At 42.5% G+C, this 24,710-nt stretch overlaps 1 protein-coding gene across 51 annotated transcripts in view; it reads right to left on the bottom strand.

Annotated features, from left to right (window-relative positions):
- The window catches only part of Myt1l (myelin transcription factor 1-like), a 395,627-nt gene that overhangs the window by 196,057 nt on the left and 174,860 nt on the right, over positions 1–24,710 (bottom strand). For 7 of the 51 annotated variants that reach the window (XM_030246574.1, XM_030246584.1, XM_030246580.1 and 4 more), the window contains exon 4: positions 18,226–18,325. The exons of 41 other annotated variants lie outside the window; for them this stretch is intronic. The gene's annotated coding sequence lies outside the window, so the exon portion shown is untranslated. The remainder of the gene's footprint in view (positions 1–18,225; positions 18,326–24,710) is intronic. 3 more of the 51 variants (XM_011243821.3, XM_030246579.1, XM_030246577.1) reach the window with 1 other exon arrangement.

Genomic DNA, 24,710 nt, shown 5'->3' with positions numbered 1-24,710 from the left:
GGAGTCTTACACTACAGGACCTTAAAAGTAGCTTTTCTTAATTAGCATTTTCCTCTGGAGACTCCCCAGGTTGCTTTGTTCATTGACAGTTTGTTCTACTCCGTGGTTGAATAGCATTGCTTGACATATTGTCCCAAGTCCTTCATTCTCTGAAGGACTTCTGGGTAATTCTCATCTGGGGTTCTCCAAAACAGAGCTGCTGCAGACATTTGCATGTAAGTTTGTGGGTGAATATGCTTCTGGTTTTTGGGGATATTCCAGGTCCATAGTGGGCTCCATAGGTACTATCAGTCTGATATTCTAAAGGAACTATTAAAAGGTTTTCCCAGCGATGCTGTGACAAGTCACACACCGTCACTGTGTCTCTCTGGTTCTGCCAAGTGTGGTGTGGTGCCCGCTTGGGTTAAGCCCACCCTTTCCTTATAGATTCTGGGACTGACCATTGCACGGTCTGTCATGTTAAGTGACATATGGGTCCCTGCCTTTGTCCATTTTCTTACCAAGTTTTTTTTAACTATTGCTTTTCAAAAGCTGGCTGTGTGTTACACTTAGTCGTGGTTCAGTACCAAGATTTTCAAATGTTGTACCAGTCCTTTGCGTCTCCTTTCTGCATCTTATCAGGGCTCTTCGTTGAGGAAAAGTTGTACTTTTGATGAATTCCATTTCATCAAATTCTCTTCTGAGCTTCTGTGACTGCGGTTTTGCATTTCATTTTTCTCTGTATCATGTTAGAACCTGCTGCCCAACTTACTGCTGATTACAACAGGGTATCATGGCTCCCAGGAGGCACTCAGCCCACTCATTCCTGGTTTGTTAGGAAGAGTGAATACTTTTCCCCCTGGGGTGGGGAGATAGCTCAGTCAGTAAAATGCTTGCTTTGCAAGTGCAAAGACCTGGGACTGACCCCAGACTCCATATCATAAACCTACCCCTCATGGCTCAGGCTCAGGAAGTAGAAACAGAACATCAACTTGAGGTTCACTCAATCTCAGAGTTCCAGGCTGTCTCAACACACAAAGTGGACAGCATCCTGGGTAATGCTGGAGGTGACCTCTGGCCTCCACATGCCCACATGTGTACAACCCCCCTATAAACTTAAAATGCACACATGTACACATACACACAACTTCTATTCTAACACTAAGGATTAATCACATTAACAATATACTTTGCATTTTGCAAAATTATTTCAAATATCTTGTTACTATGTGGGCTCAACTGTCCTCTGTAGGGAGGGTAGGTCATTCCTTTTCTTTTCAGAAACACCTACAGAGTTAAGGCCAAGTGGTCAAGAGTGCAGGGACCTTGTATTTACTGCTCTTTATGGATGCCCATATGGGACCTTCAGCACATGAAGGTAACCAAGAAGGGTCAAAGTGCTGATACAGAGAAGGAGCAAAGCCAGAGAACTCATACTGAAATCACAGAAAATGGAATCGTGGCTTGTATGTGCTCAGGGATAGTGGGGCCATGCTGAGTGCTGCAGGGAGGATGCTGGGTATCTCAGGGAGGATTCTGGGAATCTCAGGGAGGATGGCAGCCACCCTGCCTTGTGATTGCAGTCGTCATTCTCTCCTTCAGAAGATCTGTAGGTCCACAGACTCTTACAGGATTTATCAGACTTTGCTACCCTGAGTCAAGACTGTTGCTCAGCAGAGAGGACACTGTTCTGTCCCTGGCATCACTGATTCTCATCCTGAGCAAAAGACATCAGAGCAGAAGCCATGGAGAAATGCTGTCATCTAGGCATGCCATGGTTGCTGCCATCTTGAACTCTCAGCAGCCGTGACTACCCTAATGCGACCTGTGTAGGATTGAGCCCATTGATATATAGGCAGTTAGTGATTAATGGTTGCTGGAAGGGAGTGGAGGAGATTTCTTGAGAAATGTGGGTCTACACACTGGATTTTTGAGGTGTCTTATTCACTGTTACAAACTCCTCCACACTACATATGGCAAAGCAGTATGGAAAAATATAGTTTTAGGCCAGTGAGTTATTAATGGTTAAGATTACTTAAACCTTAATTTTTATTAATAGTCATGAAATGATAAGAAAGAATTGCTGTCCCTTCTTAACAAGAGTGTGTGCTGCTTAATTTACTTGAAATCAGCTATGTGGTCAATAAGCATTATTTGTCCCAACATAGAAAAGTATTGATTACTGTGTATTTTGTTCTTTAGGCTTGTTCTATACTGAGGTTTACAAACTTGGTAATATATCTTATACTGAAAATAGACAACTCATCTAAAATGTTTGCTGCAGGGGCTAAAGAAAGGGAGCTTTGTTTATTTCCTTCCTCCTATTCTTTCTTCCCCTCTTCCTTCTCATAGTCCTTTCTTTTGCCCCCTTTAAATCTTTTCTCCAAAGGATGGGTTAGTGAAGAAAATTCTTCCCCAGGCTGACATTTGCAAGCCCTTTATCACGTATAATGTAACTGGGATTTTTTTCTTAGTCTTTGAGCTTGGTGTACAGCAGACAGTTGGTCTGCAATGTATATTTCATCCTATTGTACCCTTTAGTATAAAACCAACCAAAGAGACTATAGAGATGGTTCAGTGCGTAAGATGCTTGCTATGCAAGTGAGGACCAATGATTGACCCCTCTCAATAAATCCATGTTAAAAGAAATGCTGGAAAGCTGGGTATGGGAGCCAGAGACAAGATGGTCTCTGAGGTTTGTTCCATATCCAGACTAGAAAAATCTGCACTTCTTAGGTCTGTAGAAACCCTGCTACAAAAAAAAAAAAAAAAAAAAAAAAAAAAAAAAGAAGAAGAAGCCAAGAAGGATGGTCTCTGAGGTTGTTCTCTGGCTTTCACATGCACGCACAGGCAAGTGAATGTGCACCTGCATACGCATGAGCGTGGGTGCTCACACGCACGTGCACACAGAGCGTATCTGCTAACAGCCACACTGAGCATATGACTGAAATTCAGAGAGATGGGGCAGATAATTCTGGGTTAAATTGGCTCCTGGCTATTTGTACATTTGGCAGTGTGGTTTGTAAATCTGTGGCTTAAACAGGATCAGGGTATGTGTTATGTGATAAAGAAACATCAGAACTGTAGACTGACTATGGAGTTCCCTGGCGGAGGGACAGCCCATTAAGTGGCTGCATGAGCACTGCGGGGTGGTCTCCGTGGAAAGTCACAGCCACACGCGAGCCACCACTCCAATAGAAGACTGTTTGAGTGGGAGACATATCTAGGCTATTCAGTTTTAAGTGTCTTTGAAACAGCTATTTTAGCACCTTTGTTAGCATGGCAACAGTCAGGAAACCACCTCTTGCAACAACCCAAGCCAGGAACTCAGCGCTCCTGCTGGCGCGCTCTGCTCCTGAGGAGCCAGCATGTATCAGCTGCCAAACACGATTATTCACAGATGGATGAGCCCGGAGGGAGGCTGCAGCCCTCCACAGACTCTCACCCGAGAGAGAAAGCACGAGCTGTATTCTTTTTCTTCCTTCTGCTCACCTGATGGACTTACCCTGCCTGGGACCCAGGACACACTCCTATGAGTCCCCAAACTTGAAAGAGTCTAGCACCAGATGCACAAACTATGACTTCTGATAGCCCATTGCAATGAATAACAGAACACTGATTTTAGACAATATAATATATATTTTCATTGTTTTCAGGTCCCAGAGGGAAAGACTTTCAAGTGTGCTAGCCATTCCTATCCCCAAATTCCTGAACAAATGAATGTGGCTCTATGGATGTCTAAGGATGCTGTACCTACTATTAGTTTCTACTCTAGAGAATGGAGAGTGCACCTTCTGAGCATACCTATCAACCCATGCCTTGCACAGCCCTATTGGACAACGTGTAGATGCTAGGGAACACCCCAGAGTACTAATAGAGAGGACACTGCTGGTTGGTGAGCCATGCTTGCAATAGACCATGCTTCTCACCTGTATCTGTTTCCTTCCACAGTCAGTAACTCACCTGCCTTACTGTGTCCTCAGGGTGAATTCACCCATGAACTTTCAGAATTAATCTACCACCTTGTATAACAAGCAGAGACTGTATACATCCATCTGGAAGCTACCACAAGAGTCCTTTCTGCTCCTTGATCCTTGGCCAGTGCTATACTGGGTACATGTCTAGACAATACCAGGATCCATGCTCTGGGTAGTATAGTCTGTGATTGCTACCTCCCAGCTTGCCTCTGTCTGTTTTGTTTCCTTTTTGTGGGAAATAACTCCATAGCTTCCTAAGGAAAGGATCTTGGAGGATAATGTTTTCAAAATATTTTTAAATATTAGGATATCTTGTCTTGCCACCTAAATACATTAGGAATGTAAGTCACAAAGTCAAAATTGGTAAAAAGAAAAAAGAAAAACAACAACAGCAACAGCAACAGCAACAGCAACAGCAGCAGCAGCAGCAGCAGCAGCAGCAACAACAACAACAACAACAACATCCCAGACATCCGAAGCTCAATTCGAAGCTTTCCTTACACTCCATGTCCAGGACTATTAGAATCTTCTTGCTTCTAATATTTTTGGATTCTTCCTCAAACAGGAAGGGGAGCTACTCAGTGGTCACTAGGAGCAGTCTGTGATTGCGCAAGAGCAAGTGCTCTTAAACTCTGAGCCCAGAAACTTGAGCTTTCTACTGAAGACAGAGATATTTACAAGTCTACCTGGCTCTCATCCCTCTACCAATTCTCCTGGTTTAAGTCCAACTTCATTCTTCTCCTGTAGAGCAAGAACCATGGGCTGTGCTTCTACAGACATAAGTCCAACATTTCAAACACTTCATAACTTAAGGCAACTTAGGGATAAATGGGCTTATTTTACTTTACAGTTTACTGTCCATCATTCAGGAAAGTTAGGGCAGGAATCTGGAGATAGGAGCTAATACAGTGACCATGGGGGAGTGCTGCTTATTGGCTTGCTCAGCCTGCTTTCTTTTATACCACAGGGGCACCTTTCTAGGGATGCTACCAGTAACAATTGGCTAGGTCTTCCTATATCAATCACTAATTAAGAAAATGCCCTACAGAGTTGCTGATAGGCAAAATTATAAAGTCATTTTTCTCAATTGAGAGTCCTTGTTCCCAAATGACTCTAGCTTGTGTCAAGTTGACATAAAAATATCCAGGACAATTAATTCCTTGTCAGCATTACGCACTGATATGACACTATTAAACAATAACCTTTCCTTTTTTGTTCACCCCCAAGATCTCATATTAATATCAGAATATGAACATAGTATAACTTTGAAAGCCTCTCAGACTTTGAAATTGTAAAGTCTTTAAAAGTTTAGTCTTTTTAAAACCATCCAGACTCTCCGTCAAAGTTCAAAGTCTCTCTAAAATATCCAATCTCTCTAAAGTTCCAGGGTCTCAGAACTGTGGGGGCCTGCAAATTAAAAAAACAAGTTAAATACTTTTTTACTTCAAGAAGGAAGACTCAGGAAGCAGACACAATCAAGTAAAATCAATGCAAAACCTAGATTCAACAGTGTAAGTAGTTCACTATTTTACATCTGGGACCCACTCACACCCTTCCAGGCTTCAAAGGGCCTGTCTAGTGATACTTCTAAAGCTCTGCCATGTAGCTTGTCTCAAAGGCTCAGGCCAACTTCATACCTGATGCTTTGTGGTCCTATCATGCTACCAACATTTCCAAAATGCTAGCTCTCCGCAGAAACTTCACCCTCACTAGTAGCCTCTCATGGGCTCCACTCAGGGATTTTGAGGCTGCCACATGGTGCCAAGCCTCACTTTCTCAAAATGACCCCTTCAATCCTGTGGCTTCTCTTTCAACCAAGGCTTCACTATCACCATGGTCTCTCTTCGGAAACTCCAGCCGTGGAGCACAGTGCCAAGCCTTAGCTGCTCTCCCTGCCTCCTTCATCCTTTCCTAACCTGTACCACTAGGTTGATTACACATTGCCAAGCTCAGCTGTCACCAGGAGGGAGGTATAACCTTAGCCACCTCTTCACCACAGCTTCTGTGCATTGACTCTGAGGAAATACTTTTCTGAAGATTTCGCCTGAGTGATATTTGTCTCTTTTTTAACCACAGCTAATTCTCCAACCCCAGATGACCAATATCAATTGACTCATCAAAGCCAAGGTTTTACACTAGTGGTTCTTAATTCAGAATATCAGACAACCCCATTATAACTTTTAAGGAGCCTCCAATTTTATCTCTGAATCTGATAAGGCAAGTTCTCATCACCTGCATTGCTCTTAGAATTATCTTCTAAGTTCCCACAAAAGGTCATTAAGCTCTGAACACTCTATGGCTTTTCGAGTCCAAAGTTCAAATGTTACCCAAATCCTCCCAAAAACACGTGGCTGGGTTTATCACAGAAATATCCTACCTCTGGTACCAATGTTGGTCTTAGTTAGGATCTTTATTGCTATGGAAAAACATCATTACCAAAAGCAACTTGGGGAGGATTGAGTTTATTTGATCTCACAGCTGCTCCTTAGTCATCCAAGACAATCAGGGCAGGAACTTAGAGTAGGAACATGGAAGCAGAGGCTGTGGAAAGAGCTGCTTACTGGCCTGCTCTCCATTGCTTGTTCATTGACTCTCTTTTATCCCCCAAGACCTGCACAGAGATTGTACCACCCACAGTTCTTTGGGCCTTTCCAAATCCATCACTAATTAAGGAAACACAGAGTCCTTCTTTCCAATTGGCTCTAACATTTGTCAAGTTGACATAAAGCCGGCCAGGGCATCGGGTATTGGGCGGGTCCTGGGAAAACACTCCCAAACCTAGAACATGTTAAAACAGCTAAACGTCAGTTATACTAATTTATCAATGTAGAGATAAATTAAGAAAAAGAAAAACAAGTAAGGATGCTTATTTGAAGATAAAGCTGAAGGAACAGGCACAGAGTATGCACAGGTTTCATCTCTTAAGCGTCTATTTGGTTGTTCTTACAAAACACACTCAGCATCTATTTAAATACCCAGGCACAATAAATGTCTCTGATCTGTACTCTTAATGAATTGTTTTGAAGGCCAAAAGAGACTCAAATGATAAATTTTGCATTAGGAAGTATGAGTCAATTTTAATAGAATGTAGGATTGGTCAAAAAATTTACTAGTAGTGTTAACAAAAACACCAGGTGGAACAGGAGACATTAAAAAAGAGAGATTATTCTGAGAGCTTTCTGACTTATGCCATGGAAATAGAAATGCAAACATCTGTCCAAACATCACAAACTCTAGTTGTGCAAAAGTTGATACATATTTCTAAAAGGTCTGAAAAGAAGAGTAGTCCTGTTAATGTAAAATGCATATAGCTGAAATCTAGTTCCGTGACTTTCAAATGCATACAGCTATGGAATGTCGCTCAGTGGTAGCATGTGGTACAGCATGAATGATGCTCTAGATCAATACCCAATAACGACAATACCCCCAAATGCATTCAGTAGTGTGAGCTTCTAGTTGGTAGAACTGCCACAAAGACCTCTGTGAGAGGAGTTTGTCCTCACTGATCCACTGAGTCCATCATATTGCCACAAGATTTGTATGTTTCCTGATGAGGTTGGCACGAGGGATCAGAGGTGGAGGAAGCTGCTACTGCTGACTGATTACTGCCCTAAACCACAGGGCAGCACTCTAGGGAAGGTCAGAAGGCAGTGGGCTCGTGGCATGGGGAGACAGACAGACAGAGAGACAGACAGAGTGAGCTCTGTTTGGGGAGTGATCAGTATAATGCAGACTTCACCCTGATACCCAAGTAGAATCAGCCACAATTAAAAGAGGAAAGAGGTGGCTTGAACTTTGACCTCATAATGACTTTGAAGTATAAGGCCTAGAGAATAGACTTGATGCTGTCAGTTTCTCTTTTTCTGGCTCATAGAGGGATGATGGGGAACAAACCTGGAGAAGGCAGAGACCCATAAGTAAGAAGGAAGGAGATATGGAGGTCCTGAAACAATTGGAGCAGGGATTGTCCCTAACTCTGTTGCCTACCTGTGGATCCTATTTGGGCTACCTGGCCAGGCCTCAGTGGGAGAGGATCTGTTTAGTCCTTCAGTGACTTGATCTAAGGTGGGTTGGTACCTGGGGGGGAGGGGCTCCCCTTTCTCTTAGGAGAAGGGGAGGGGGTGGGAGGAGAACTGTGTTAGGGAGGACTGTAAGGAAATGGGGCTGTGATCCAGATGTTAAGTAAACAGACAAACAAATGAAAAATAAAAGAAGGCATGAGATGAAGAGACCCCAACCAAGGTGCTTAGCATGAAGTCTGAGGTGTACTGTACTTTTATGTTATTTTAACCAAATGACTTATAGAAGCAACTAAAGATTCATTTGAGAGGCTGCAGTCCATCAAGTCAGGGAGCAGTGGCTTAGCATGTTGTAACTTGGTGTGGCTGCTCGTATTGCATCAGAGGCAGAAAGTAGAGAGCTCTAGCTGAGCGGGCTTTCTCTCTCAAACCTACCCATATAGTGGTGCACTTCTCAGACAGGCCACACATCCAAAGATGTCCACAACCTCCCCAAGTGGCAGGTCACAAAGTAGGACATTTTAGTTTTTCACTCTGGCTTCTAGATGGCACCTGTTGGTGGATATGTGGGTTTCAATACAGGGCTGGAAAGTTGCATTCCTTCCTCAACATTTGCCAAGCATCCCTTGAGAAGTAGAGAAGATATGCAAATGGAACAGTATTTCACTCACCATTGAGTTGGCTCTCATGGGAGGCCTTGATTATAGCGCCTTTTTATGTATCTTTGATGGGTTCTGCTTCTGATAACCCCTTTGACTCTTTTGAGGTTCTATTGTCTTAAAACCCAATTGATTGCATTCGTCAAAAGTAATGGTATTATTTCTTAGGCCTTGTTTACCCAGATGGGCTGGCAGTTCTTAGGTGCATACCAATCACTTCAATGGATTCTGTGTCTCTGAATCTAGGTGGCTAAGGTTGTTCAGAATGCCCCACAGGTATGACCAAATACTCCTTGTTCATCTCTGCAAAATAATTCCTTAACATTTGGGTTCTGAAGCAACACAGTATTTTACCCTTTTGTGTGTCAGTCACTCCACTGAATGTACCACAATGGTCTAACTTCTCTTGATAATGTAAACTACAAACATGCTGTCTGTGTGGTACATGAATATTGAACACTCAACCTGTGTACACAGCTTGAGCAAACTTAGCCACTCTGGAACCACCTGTTTCTTGGTGAGACTCTTAAGGCTACAGAACTAGGAGGAGTTCATGAGAGGGGACACAAGTACTGAACTATGGTCCACCAGGGAGAAGGTGAATGACTATGGTTTGATATCTTGTGGAAAACAGGAGACTACATGTTACATTACATGCCAAGCCATAGGATTCAAATTGGAGGAATGCAGCAGGCAGGAGGGTTAAGGTTTCTCTAAGTAGAATCATCACACCCTCAAAGACAACAGGGAAAATGTCAGGAATTACAACCCACAGCTATAAAAATCTGGAGAACTAAATAGCCGATGAGTTTACAGGACAATCAATCATAAAAACAATGAGGGAAGGAGCTACATCAGAACTGTGGTGATTGCAAAGCCACAGAATGAAATGAGAACTATCAACCCAAAGAAACCATTGGATGATGGGTTTGGTGAGACAGTGAAGACCATGAACTTCAACTTTGGTGCTCCAGGCTCCCGTTATCCCAGCAGAGTAACTGTAGCCAAGGCTGCTCAGATGAAAGTAACAGAGAGATGCGATGTGTTTGGCTTGCTTCTTCATCTCTGGGAACCTTCAGCCCAATGGCAAATCTCTGCTCTCTAAACAGAGTACTGAGGGACCTACCTTCAAGGTGCTGCACAAACAACAGTGAATGCAGCCAATTTCTCTCTGCCCAAGGCTGTAATTTCTGTATGTTAAACAGAAGTCTCCCCAGGAGCTTCAAGGGAAAGCCTGGAAGTCCTAGGGAACCTTAGGAAACCTTAGGCTCGGGGATTTAAGAGGCTGTGAGTTGGCTCAGGAAAGGCAAAGCAAGGGAAAGAAACCAGCCATGGAATGACCTTGGGGCTCACTAATCAAGACTCAAAGTTAACAGGCTTTCTCTCTCCTCAAATAGATGCCCCTGGCAAAGAGTTGAAGACTCTGACTATATTTAAAGCTATTTCCATGGTTCTTAGAACACCAGTAGTTTGTGCTGATACAGAAGCCTGGCTTTGAAAACAGAAAAAATGATAAGTCCCAGGAAGTTACAAAAGTTGTGGAGAACTCAGAATTCATAGGATCACCACTCAAATAAGTAGCAACAAGGAAGACAAAACAGAGCAACAAACAAACAAAAACATTGCAACAACCAGCCAATGAACGCAAGTCTCAGGGAGGGGAGAATTTGTACCAGAGTGATCATGAAATACTTTAGAAATCAACAGAGATAAAAAAGAAAAGTATGGTGATGGTGATCAAGAAGGAAAGGAGAGCCAACAACAAACTTTCCTCTGGAGGCTCACAGTCAAGATTGAGTAGTGTGGGGAATGAGTTGAAAGAAAAAGACTGCCATTCTAATTGAAGCATCTAAACAAGGCAAGACTTTACTCTTAACCAAGAGGTGTCTCTTCACCAAAAGGGAAGGAGGAGGTACACAGACATGGGAAATACACACTTAGGTTTTGTTCTAACCTGGTGATAACCTGGTCTTTTTCCTAATTGGCTGGAGTCTGACCTCAGGCTTTGCTCTATTGGCTAGTTATCGAAGAATGTAGCAAGGCCTTTGTGCAAACAAAGATTTTACCATGGTATCTCTCTGTGTGTGTGTGTGTGTGTGTGTGTGTGTGTGTGTGTGTGTGTGTGTCTGTGTGTGTCTGTGTTAAAAACATTTGCATAAAATTTTTACAATGTAGGGGAGATTAAAATACTTTAATTCCTTCTCATAAACACGTTTTATAAGTATTTGATTGAACAGACTCATACTCAATATTTCTTATAGTAAACAATATATTTAAGTTGAATATAATATTCTCAAAGAAATCAAAGAAGGTTGGCGTAAAAAATGTTCAGAGAAATGATAAAAATGACAATTTACCAAGTAATGAGGCCATTATAGAAACAAATTACATAGACATATAAAATGGCCAAGTATAGTTTCTGGAGGTAAGAAGTGACAGTGAAATGAAACAATCCTTAGTGGGGCTCAGGAGAAGTCAGAATAGTCTGAGGAGCAGAAAGAAAGAAAAAGAAAGGGATGAAAGGAAGGAGGGAGGGAACAAGAGAGGGAAAGGGAACAGGCCTTGGAAATGAGTCTATAGAACTTCACTAGGTCTATCTTTTGGTGTTCAGTGACAATCGAGATGGGGAGAGAAAAGAAAAGGTCAGAAAAAATAGTAGCTGAAGACTTTCTTAATTGAGTTTTATGTTAAAGAATATTAACAAAGCAAAATCAGAATATATACAAGTGGGTCCCGTACCCAGACACATCAGGACCAACTTGATAGTCGAAGATAAAGGAAAACACGGATGAAAACAGCTCACTAGAGGGCATATCATGTGACCACAGCTGACTCTATGGAGGCCACCTGGGCAAGGACTTGGGGGTCAGCCTCAAGTTCTCGATCTAGCTGAACTCTTGTTAAAAATAAAGGCTATGCCTAAAGGTTTGATTTGGATCTCTTAAATTTTTTATCCTCATATATCTTTTCTCCCCCAAAAGATTTGTATGTGTATTGGGGTATAAAGATGCATAATGGTATAGAAATCAAATCTTTATTGATAATAAATCATAAATAAATATATTATAATTGATTCTTTGGCACACATGGAATGCTACCATATATTAAAAATTAAAGCAATTTAGAACACTAGCAGGATGTTTGAACTCATTTATTTTTGATCTATAACTAAAGAATTAAATCCTAACTGAATATTTGATACCACAGAAGATGGGGCATCTTCAGTATTTGCCAGAGTTCATGGATATTTTGAATTTATAATTAATGTTGAGAATACCATTTCACATGAATATGTAGTAGAAAATGGTAGACATATTTTAGGGCCATTTCAGAACGTGTTGGAAATTCTGTCCTAATCCAAAGCCAAAATTCATTTAGCAGATTTTGATGAAACACAAGTCAAAAAACTGTAAAAAAAAAAATCTACCATTCCAATACAATATAGTCCAATGCTATCTTAATTTGCTACTCACAGGCTGAGAAATGACAGATAAGCATCAAAAGGCTTTGTTTTCTGTAATTAAGTCATTGTTTCTGTAAGAGCAGTAAACCTTGTATGTGCAGTAAAAACACCACTTCTTATCACACACAATGATCTCAAATCTGAGCCAGGTGTTCTAGGCAGCATCTGTTGGCATTGTGTGGCATGATGGTGTACATAGTGCAGTGAACCCACAGTGTGTGTATTGTGTCTTCAGAAGCAAGGCTATACTGAAGGCATGTGACAAAACATGGACCAGTATTGGCATGACCATAGTCAAAGTTATGCATTCACTAAACTTTGAATTGTTAAGCTATTGGTCCTTGTACATTCTGACACTTTTTACAGTTACCAGTTCTTTTGTGACTCTTAATCTAGCTATATGGCCTCATGTGGAGTTGAGACCCACAGCTTAAGATGATCAGTGGCAGAGCTACCTACCATGCAAGAATGGCAGAGCAAATACATAGCGTCCAGGAGTAGCAGAGCAGTTACATAGATTGCACAGGGCTCTGGGTTTGATCTATAACTAAAACAAAATACCTTGACCTATCCCAAGTAAACAAGCACAGAGGATGACTTCCTGGAAAACCTGCCCTGTGAGAAACCCTGGAAGGGTCAACAAAAGGGAGCTTTATGCTTAATTCAATGACATAAAACCACATGGGTAAGATGAGTGTACAGATATTATGAAAGCCAGTATGAATGTATGCTGTTTGTAATAATCTCATTCTGCTATATTTTTTAAAGAGCAGCAAAACTCAATATATTTTAAAATATGGAACTAGATCAATCTCAGTGGTTAAGAGCACTGATTATTTTCCAGAGGACCTGGTTTCAAGTGCTGGCCCCTTCATGGCTGCTCACAACCATCCCTAACTCAGTCCAAGGGGATCTGACACTCTCTTCTGCCATGCAGAGGCACCAAACACTCACATATGCCCATGCATACAGGCAAGTAAAACAGTCCTAAACATAAATTAAAGTAATTTTAAATTGTTTCCATGTACAAAGGTGTAATTTGTTGGACAGAAACATTACAAAGAAGGCAGAGTTAACGTTAGTTCTTAGAAGCAAATTTTTTATCTCCCTTTGAAGTTGTTAATATAAATACACATGATGTGATTTTTAGTTAACTTTTTAATTATATATAACAAGGAAAAAATAATCTAAGTTAAAAAAGAATAAAAAAGATATCCTGGAAGGATCAACACAACAGACAAGGCAACCAGGGATGGAGTTATTAAAAACGACAGGTGCACAGAAAAAAAAAAAAGATTTAAAGTTTAATTATTAACTTATCAATAATTGTAATAAATTTACGTAAATTAAATAGTGCACTCAAGAGATTGGAAAAACAGGTTTTAGGATCCTTTTAATGTTATCTAAAACATATGCTTTGGGTTGAAAGATGAAAATAATCTGAAGGCTGAAGCCAGGAGATGGCGTGTTTTGCAAGCAGTGACCAACCAGAAGTCTTTTCTAGCCGTGAAGAAATAGATGGATGAGGAAATATTTTATTATAGAGAACTGAAAAAGACATTTTGAAATTCTAAGTGACGAGTAAGTCAGGAATGTCCAACAATCACAAAGGCTATCAAACATGAGGTGAGCAAAATGTGTAACACGAAACCAGACACAAGGTTAAGAAGTCTCAAAAACAATGGCTAGAGCTGCCCTTCACAGTGGACAAAGTTAGAAGCTGGCTTACAAAGCTATAAACCATACTGCAACACAACTAGGCACAACTGACAACAAGCCTTGCTGAGTAATGGCAAAACCCACATTCTCCACGAGAGGCAATCAGGGACCAGGATAGACAACACATCTGCGCTCCATGAGCTTCACAGGGCTAGAATCTTTTATGGAGGGGAAATGAAAATGAAACCTGGAACAGAGAGAAAGAAAGAAAAGAAAATGTGTAAATGCATGAAAGCAAAGTGAAGCTCTGCTTTATATGAAGAAAAAAAAATCACAGGACAAATTAGAAACAGAACAAAAGAAAATGAAACTGGCAGGAGTAAAGTCATCCGGGAGGGGCGGGGCTTAGGGAGACATTTGTAACAAGTGAAAGTCAACTGCTTCCCCTCTCAGAACTAAACAGGAGCCCAAACCAGTTGTCTAAGAGTGATGGTTGAAACAAAATCACCCCTACACCCCGCGCTCGCGCGTGCGTGCGCACACAAACACACACACACACACACACACACACACACACACACACACACACACACACACACACAGACAGAGAGAGAGAGAGAGAGGGAGAGAGAGAGAGAGAGAGAGGGAGAGAGATGAAATAAACCCAAACATAAAGGAAAGGAAAAGCACCTTGGAGCTTTATAACAGTTCACCTTTTCTCTTAGTGACAGAACCCTGGGAAAAACAGCCTAAGGGAGCAAGCATTTACTTCCGGTCATGGGCTCAGAGTTTTTCAGTCTATCATGGTGGGAAGGCAGTGCAGAGAGCCTTCATCTGCACAGTGGAAGCTTGAAGCTGGGGTTTCATGTTTTCTTGATCAGGAAGCAGAGAGCTGGGTCAGAACTGGAGTGGGGTGGGTGCCACCTTCAAAGTCCCAAACCCTAGTGGCTTACACCTACGAGACCAGCACTACATCCTAAACTCTCCACGGGCAGCCAATAGCTCCAGTAGCTGAGGACCAAGTGCTTAAAACATGAGCTCCGGATCAGACAAGAAGCACCAATAGCAAAAGGACAGGATAGGGAGCAATGGCAAACCCAAGTCTCTGGAAATGATTAAAAGCTTTTTAGCTAGACTGCTCAAGAAGATAAGTAAAGAACCAGAAAACCACTGAAAACCAGGGAAGGAAGCAAGAGAAGACAGCGCTAGTTTCTTTACTGAAAGTCAAAGGACTGTAAAGGAATAATGTGAGCCACTATGTGTCAACAATAGATGCCAGAGATGGGATAGGAAACTTCTAAGGATCAGAAGCTACTAAAACTTACTCCAAAAGGAAGAGATAATATGAGTAATATTCAATACTCATCCAAAGCAAAGATACCTAAATCATATTTTAATAATCTCTAATGACAAAACACCCAGAAGCTGGTCTATATGCAAGGCATGAGCCTTGTGCACTTCCCTGGTGAAAATTTTTCTCTAAAATGTGAATAAGTAACAGTAATCCTTCACAAATTTTTCTAGAATTTTAGAGAAGAGGGAGTATATTTTAATTTACTCTATGGATCAGTATTACACAAGACTAAAACATGGGGACGGGACTAGAAAAGAACAAAGTACAGGCAAATAACCCTTATGAATAGTAAGAAAACCCTCGTGAATATTAAATTAACTCTTACCATACTGAAACAACCCTTATGAATAATAAAGGACAATTAAGACAAATACTAACAACCAAATCCAGTAATAAACAAAAATGCTTATACACTGTTTCCAAATGGGATTTATTTCAGGGATGTAAGGTGAGTTCTCCATTTCAAAATGTAATTACTGTAGTACATCATAGCAATAATATGAAGACCATATAGATAAATGAGCATCTCAGTACAAAGGGTTAAAAACTGAATAAAGGATACCTCTCTATATGAGAAGAATTATATATGAAAGTCCAAGAGCTTACACAACTGTCAATCATAAACAATGAATGTTTTCCCCCAAATCACACACAAATAAGGGTGCCTGCTCTCTTCTCCTCTATTCAACCCCTGTACATGCAAACCAAATAAAGTATATCTGATTAAAGGCAAGTAAAATATTTCTATTATCAGATGACACATTTGTATATAGAGAATTTTTAAGACTAAAACTCAAAAATTAGTTTAGCAAATTTGGAGGATAAAAAGCACAGTATAATAAAACAAACTATATTTCTATTCATAACTTCTATGGTCTGAATTTGTGAATCCTCCAAAGAGCATGATGTCATGTTCTCCAAGCAGGTCATATGTTCCAAGCTGTAAGGGTGGCATGAGGGATGGGCTTCAGTTAGGCCATGAAGGGGGAGGGGGAACCCTGCAAGTGTCTTGAGAAAAGTTTCCTTAATTCCTCACTCCAAGTGAAGACAAAGGAGAAGACAAGAAAATAGTTGTTTACTGGACACCAAATATGTCACTGCTTTGATACTCCAGAAGTTTAAGGAATAATTTATAAGTCATTCACTTTATGATATTTTTGATATAGTACATGAAATAAACTATGAAAATTAGAACTAAATATATCAAAACCATAAAGTAAAGTAAAATCCTGTTCAAATTACCAATGTAAAGGATAAGTAAGAATAAACTAAAGAAAAGAGGTTTGAATATTTACAATAAAACTACAAATTGGGTTAAATTGTTTTCAGTTTTGTTGTTGTTTTGTTTTGTTTTTTGGTGTAGCCCTGGCTATCCTGGAACTAGCTCCATCGACCATGCTGGTCATGAACTCACAAAGATTCCCTAGGTGCTGAGATTAAAGACATGTACCACCACTACCATGCATAAAATGTTGTTTTAATGAATGAAAGACATAAATTAAATGGAAAGATAGCTCATGTTCATGGATCAAAAGACTTACTATTAAGACAGGTATACCCTAGATTTACCTGACAATGCTAATCAGTCTGTCCAAATGCCTGATGTATACCCATGAAATTATTAAGTCAATCCTAAAATTCCCATGGTAATGCAAGGACCAGTCTTTGGTATTTATAAGCCTATAAACAAACAGACAGACACACAGACAGTAGTTGAATGAATGTGGCACTAGTAAAGAACAGAGATGCATCCCAATAGACTCAGCTACTAAGAGGAATGAGTGTCGGCCTTATACTGTTTCAGGGGAAATGTAGGAAGGCCAAGGAGAAAACCAGGTCATACAGGGAAACCCTCAGTCGGTTTCTCTTGTGTAAAAGGCCTAGAGCAGACAAATCCACAGAGCAAAAGTCTCAGTAGGTGTGGGATTGTTGAAGAAACTCTAATGTGGATACCTCTTCAACAATAGCCGAACAGTTCTGTCGATATTCTCAAAGTCACTGCATTATGCTCTTGTAGTATATGGCTTTCAAAACATGTAGGCTAATTCTAAGAGAGATTTAAAAACATGTTTCCACTGTGGAGAGAGCAAGTGAAAAGTGGTCTCCTTTTCCTCTTGTGGCATCTTAGTTCTAGTTCCCGAGATTGACCAGTCCCTGTCCTTCTTGCTTTGCACTTCTCAAGGTGATGGCTAGTGCTAAATGACAGCTCAACAGACTCTATAATCGCCCAGGCAATGGGCCTCTGGAGATGCCTGTGGGAGCTTATCATGATTCTATTAGTTGAGGTGACAGGGCTTGCACTGTGGGTGGCACCATTCCCTAGCTATGCTCATATTTTGAGGAATGGAGAAGTTTCCTGTGGAAAGTCCTTTTGAGAAGACATGGGAAATCCAAAGTCTAATTGCAAAGGCTTTCAAAAGTTCCCTGACCTCTTTATCCTTAGACCATCACAGTTGGCGTGATGACCAGAAAAATAGGTTATAAGTTGTTGGCACTGCCCGTTTCATATGCTGTGTAGGGAGAAAACGCTTGCGTCCTGAGGAAGTTTAACCCATCGTCTACCCCAACATGACGGTAGTCTATCAATGAAGAACCGGAACCTGCCCACCAGGTTCAAGTGACTCGAGCTTTTACAGTAAAAGATGATGCTGGGAGGGAGCTAAGCACTGTGCAATGTCCCAGAGAATGCTAATAATCCAAGAGTTCAGGCAAATTCATTTGTTAATGTTTCTCAAACTCATTTGATAGATATTCCTATTATTCCTGTGTTACAGGGGCCCACATTAAGGAGCTGAGTAAGAGTGACCACCATGACATATAAAGTCAGGCCACACATCAGGACTCTTGACCAGTACCCCCACAGTATTCCGTTAGCTAACTGTGGGTGTTGTTGTTACACTCTAAAGTTAGGTTTTGCTTACTTGAAAACAAAAGAATTCTGTCCCAAATGCTACATAAAATGTGTCAACATAAGGACATTATGTAAAAATGCTTCTCACAACTTAAAAATCAATAACCATACACTGAGGGCACAGAGTTCCACAGATAATACACAACAGTCTTGTTTACTGATGGATATGGTTAACGTTGTCAACTTGGAAGAACCTAGAATTACCTAGAAGACAAGCACCTGGGCCTCTCTGTGAGGACTCCTCAGAGCTGGGTTCAGTGAGGTAAGCCTTCTTTCTTCCCAGGGGGCTGAGGTCCCAGGCTGACTAAAAAGGAGAAAAACTGAGTGTTTACTCCTGACTGGGGACACAATGTGACAAACATCCTCAGCTCCTGCTTCCATGGCTTGATAGATATACCCTCAAACTATGTGCCACAAATATTTGTCTCATCTACAAGGAAAGAAAGGTAATAAATGCAGTGCTTTTCACAAAGTGCGAGCTCACGATAAGGTCAGATTTGTTCTAATCTTTCAGAACACGTAAGACCTTCACTCAGTCCCTCTGAAAAGAAAGGACCCACTTCACAATTAGGAGTAAAGCCAGGGACAATCTGACATGCTGCACAGAGTCTGTACTTCATATCCCTAGGCAACCTCACTGCCCAACACCAGCAGCCTGACAAGGGCAGAAGTACAGCAGCAGGAAGTTTGCTCATGATAGCTGCGAGTCCAGCATCATACCAGGAGCTGTGAGCTTGCATGCCTAAAACAGGCCCAGTGTTGCGCTGGGATAACACAGCAGGTGCATTTATATGTCTTCACACAACGCCCCCAAGCCAGTTGGAATTCTGCTTTGAAGCAATATCTGCCCTATCTAAATGCTGCTGTTTTTCTCAAACTGTCACCACTTAGCTTAGCTCTTCTCTGTATAGCTACTGGCTGAAGGGTGAAGGTTCTAGCCAGTCACACTTCCTGAAGTTCAGTATCTTAGCAGCAGGGTGCCCCACAGTACAGGGTATCACACTTGTTAGGGATTCTGACAACCTGTTGCCATCGCTGTCAACATTTTTCTCAGGGTGGGACCCCCACATAGACAAACACAGAGGCTTTGGGAGAAGTGACTTAATGACCCAAGCTGAGCTGCCTCAAAATTTCACCTGCTACTGATAGGCACCCTTCCTAAAGGCTAGCTATTCTTTAGGAATGGTCTGGAGCAGAATGTGGAATCTCAGCCTTCTCAGAGTTAAGTATAAGGATCAGGCAGGGGAAAGGGGATACATGAGAAGGGAACAGGATGGGTCAGAAAAACACTTCAGCATCAGTGTTGGGGGCGGAGGCAGGACAGTGGGATCCGGGATGCAGGGAGCTGCATCAACAGACAGGCTAAGCAGTGATTCCTCACCACTCTGTGTGTGTGACGAGGGCATTATTCAGTTCCTACCCACAAAGAAGGGGCAGACAACCCCCCAAGGAACTCTGAGGACCTCATTCTCCTGTGTTTATATCACATAATTGGAGGAAGTCATATGCGCATCAAGATTAGAATGTGGCAAACAAACAATAAACAGCTGTCTTTAACTATCACAAAAACGAAAACCATTGATATAGTAATCTACATTAAACCTGGTGCAAATACTAGAGAATCAGTCTTTGGTTATCAGCAGCCATGTATCCAACCCTGCTTGGCCAATAGACACTCTCAGCTCTTCACACAATACTGGGACATTGGTCACCCTCCCCTATTATGGTGGGAAGATCTGTTGATGAGTCTGGCCCCTGCCCAACACTGCTCACACACTGAAGTTTCTCTTTCGGGCCTACAGATTGAAACTCCTGCAGTGGAGCTTTTGGCATGCCTCCATCCCTACCCTCCTACATACTATGACGAAGAAAATGGGACAAGTCTCACAGAACGGCTACAACCTAGTTACTCTCCTCAGCCCTTTTGTTAGTGGGTTGACTGTCTAGGGGAATCTAGCACATCACTCCCAAGTGGCACCAGCCTTTCTGTCCCATGCATGTTTACTCTTGACTTGCTCATAGCTTGAGATGGTCTGCTGCTCTTTCATCTCGGGAATACATAGTCACAGTAAGATTGGCCTCAGCTGCAGCCTTCCCCTTGACACCCATGACCATCTCCTTGTCAGAATTAGAATTTCATAACACTGTTTTCTACATCTCTAAGACTACCTATTACAGCTTACCTTGGTTACGGTTCTTTGTCGTTATCTTCTTTGGGCCTACATTTCTCAAGATTTCTGGCAGAATCAATCTTATTCATGATAGAGTCCCCATAGGCTCAGAGCAGCATCAGTAAACATTAGCAGGTGTTGGATATGATCCAGGTGGCCCAATTGTTTGTAATGTTTCCGGGAGCCGAGATAGTCCAACCTTCAAGCAGCTCCACATATGCCCCAGACATTGATTGAGCCTCACCTACAAGATGTTTGCCATTTTCCCACCTCCCTGTCCTTTAGGGTCACACTAGGTTTGTCATCCCCAGAATGTGGTGTGGTTTCCCAGCTTCCGTGTTCCTACTTAGGCATGCTTGTCCCAGATACACGTAGATGTCATATTAACCTGCAAATTAGAATGCACTATTATTACTGGTTTTGTTGGCCCATGTGTAGGTTTCTTTTAAAAATAATTGGAGGATTATGCTAGCATAATTGTATTTCTTGGGGTCTTGACTGCTGATAAAAGACTTATGGGTATAATCAACTGCTCTATGATTGGATCTGAAGCCTGCTTCCCAGGAGGAAATCTATACCACTATGATAAATTCCATCAAAAGCTCATGGCGGTGAGGTCATAGGTCCTAAGAAGGAATCTTAATTCTGTCATTCAGTTGAATGGACGCAGTGTTGAGTTTTCTTCTAAATATATACTGTGTGTTCCCACCGACAATTACTACTCTCAGTCTCAGTCAGAGCTGTGTGCTCAGTCACCACCACCCTGCATTGCTTAGTTCTTCTTCAACTTAACACAAGGTGGAAATATTGTTGGGGGGACCTCAACTGTGAAAATGTCTCCATCAGATTTGGCTTACATAGGCAAACCTGTGTGAGATTTTCTTCATTAACGATTGCTGTGTGAGGGCCTCACCCACTGTAGGTGGTGCCATTCCTCAGCAGCTAGTCCTGAGTTGCTTAAGAAAGCAGACTGAGCAAGGCATAGGGAGCAAGCCAGTCAGCAGTCATCCTCCATGGCTTCTGCTTTGGTTCCTGCCTCCATGTTCCTGGCCTCCATGTTCCTGCCTTGGTTTCCCTCAACAGATTGTGACTAAAGAGATGGAAGCTAAATAAAGCATTTCCTCTCTTCCCCAGGTTGCTTTTGGTCATGCTCTTTATCACAGCAATAGAAACCCAAGTAAGACATTTTTTTTTTCTTTTTTCTTTTGTGAACTGCAGGGAACCTTTGGTTATACAAGATCCTGACAATAAATGACCACTGAGTGTACATCCCTAAACAAGACAATTATGCCATTCATTCCAGAGCTCAACAATTACTTAGGAAGAAGTGGTAGACAGAATGTAAGAGACAGAAATGCCACCCTTTAAGCACTATACAGACTTAACACGAGCATGAACTCTCAATTACTAGAGATGACGTCACCGAGTCTGCCTAAGAACAGGCCCACGAGCATCAGGAAAGGATGGGGGAAGGGCTCAGAAGGCTCGAGCCTCACTGATGACTATGGATACGGTCAGAGAAAGAGGAGCCATTGCTTTCAGTTGTTACTCCCTGGTAATTGTAGCCCCATCAGGCTCCAGTGGCTAGTCCTAACCTCATAGTTACTTAACTAAGTTTTAAACTAAATGGATCATGAGCCAAAATGAAAAGTCATGGGTTTTGGGAAAGGGACAGGTAGAGATGAGGGGGCGAGAAAGATGGGAGGCTATAAGAGAAAATTGTGTGAGTAACCAGGATGCATTATAAACATGCGTGAAATCGCCAAAGAGCCAACTTCATTATTTTTTTTTTAAAGATTCCTCTGACTTGATAAAGAAGCAAACTGAAGATCAGGGAACAGTGTGTGTGTTGGGGGCACTGGGGTGGGATGGGGGTCTTGGCAGCTCCATGTGTTCAGCACGACAGCCTGGGAGAGACAGGTATAGGACAATATACAGACAGTACAATGTCAGCAGAACGCTAAGCCATATCTGTGGAGTGCGAGCTCTCCGCATACTTACATGTATCGAGACTGAACTTCTAAGTGGCCTGTGGTGACCAAGGGTATTACCACAGCTTTTAGCAAACTGACGGCTCTGTCTGTCAATTAGCAGAAAGCCAGGGTGTGGCTGTGGCAAGAGTGAGTTTTCAAAGCTTCACAGCCATGTGCAAAATGATCCCAGTGCTGGGCTTGGTGTAGCCAGCTCCAGTGTGTCATGGTAACAGCCAATGGAGTCCTTAGTCTGGGAACATAGTCATCTCTACCAGGCTCGTCCCAGGTACTACAAATAAATCATGTCAAAAGAGGAAAAGGAAGGCCACAAAAGTCACAGTGTGTCTACCATAGTTTTAAACAGGAGTTTAAAACTATCTGATGGCTTCTTACCCTGGAAACTGCAATGCTCTAACATGCTGCTCTGTGACCATGGCAGAGTTACTCAACCTCTCTGAGCTTTCATTCCTTCTATAGCATGGGGGAACAGAGATCACTGGCTGTGGCATAAACAGCAAGTGAGTACCATCTGCTCTGAATATACAGCATGAGGACAGATAAAAGAGGCCTCTAGTCTGCAGGCTGCGTGTGCAGAATGCTTGCTTACTTCAGCTTGGGCAACACAGAAGGTGGCATAAGACAACTGCAATGTTAGCCGGGTGTGGTGGCACACCCCTTTAATCCCAGCACTCAGGAGGCAGAGGCAGGCAGATTTCTGAGTTCGAAGCCAGCCTGGTCTACAAAGTGAGTTCCAGGACAGCCAGGGCTATACAGAGAAACCCTGTCTCGAACCCTCCCCGCCCCCCCCCAAAGACAACTGCAATGTCATGAGACAGTGCTCCTCAGAGAGAGATTGCACATAGTAGGCCAATTCTGGGAGAGTATCCTTTAGAAAATGCTGTCAATGAGTTTCCAGTCTAAGCATAAGTGACTGGTAAATGGACCCAGGGCAGGAGTCCTGAGCGGGATAGCAGGCCCTCCCCTTGCAGCAGGTACTGGATATAAAAAAAGTCCCCATTACAGGTGAGGAGAGGGACCACTGTAGCAGCAGGACCAGCCCACAGTTAAAGGGCCGAGCTGCTGGGAGCAAAGTGGCACTAGATTCTAAACTATTAATAACACTGTGCCTCCTCTTTCTGTTAGTACAGTGGTCACCGCAGCCCTGTGAGGGAGGCCACAGTATCCTGTACTTAAACGGCATGGGAGTCAGAATGTGAGCTTCACAATGGGTGGGTGGCCACAGCGTCTGTGCTGTTTCTTGATCAAAAGCCAAGAAAACATTGCACCACTCTACAAACACAGGTGGGGTTGTACCTGGAAGTGTCATCGTAGCTTCCCCCCCCCCCCATGAAATGCCAGCGAAACACATCTGCTCCTTTTATGAAGTGTTAGGAATCACGCTGAGTCATGAGATGACAGACAGCTGGCTGTTTGGTCTGTCAGATGCACGAAACACAATTTCTACCAAAGGGAAGGTGCCCTCCACAGCACACAGGCTTCCCCCAAGGCTCTCCTGTTGTTCCACAAACAGGAAGTAGTGCTGGGGACACTAGGTGCAAAGATTGGCTTCCCCAACAGCACTGAGCCAGGGAATCTGAACCGGGAGTTTCAGCCCCTGTCACTGAGCATACAGGCTCTGCATCCCCTCCAGGCTAGAGGGATGGGCAGCAAACACTTTTCTCCAAAGGGATTCCATGCTTCTGGCTGGTTGTCTGTGCTGGGGATACTCCATCATGCCCTGGCTTACTTCCCTCTTTTTTCCTTCCCTTCCCTGGATATGGATGTCAGCTGGTGAGGTCCTCCTGATGACACTTCCAGTGCCGTGCACTCAGAGGCCTCCCTCACTGACTCCTGTTTCTCCACCCCCTGTCCCTGTTCCCATACCATCCCTCTTGCTGTTCCTGTGGGATTCACTCTCGGGAGAAAGGCCATTGGTCATGAGATGCTCTGAGCTTACTACGGGGTTCACTATGGGTTGCTGAGCCCAGAGCACCAGAAATAGCTCCTTTGTGCACAGTCCTTCACATATGGCTAGACAAAACTGGTTTTGAAGCTCTTCTATTTAAACATATCCCCATGTTACACTTGCGTGTGGCTCCCAAAGAGACTTCTGCACTCTGCAGGATATGTGCTCGCAGCCGGAGAGTGCTCCGTGAACACTCCCATCTGTGCCTAGCTCCTAGGCTGATCTCAGTCTCTCCTCACAGAGATGGGAAGGAGCTGAATCCTGGGCAGGCTGCCAAAAACTAAACACTGGACAAAGGGACATACAGGCCTCATTTTCCTGTGGCCTTTAAGAGACAAAATTACCTTTTTACCAGTACAAATATTTTATGCTTTTCAAATAATATGAACAAAAAGGAAATAGCTTTGTGCAACTCAGGAGTTAGGTTACATGGTATTGTTTCTGAGGGTCACACAGACAACCTAGGCAGAGTTCAAATGAATGGTTGCAGTGGATTATTCGGAGCCACCAGTCTCACCTCATTCTACACAGTAGGTAGTTTCTCTCTCAGTGACTGTCTAGTGATGTGTGGAAACACAT

This window comes from Mus musculus, chromosome 12 (genome assembly GCF_000001635.26).
Source record: "Mus musculus strain C57BL/6J chromosome 12, GRCm38.p6 C57BL/6J".
Taxonomy (NCBI): Eukaryota; Metazoa; Chordata; class Mammalia; order Rodentia; family Muridae; genus Mus; species Mus musculus.
The sequence above is the reverse complement of the archived record's forward strand: the minus strand, read 5'-3'. Positions and strand labels throughout refer to the sequence as shown.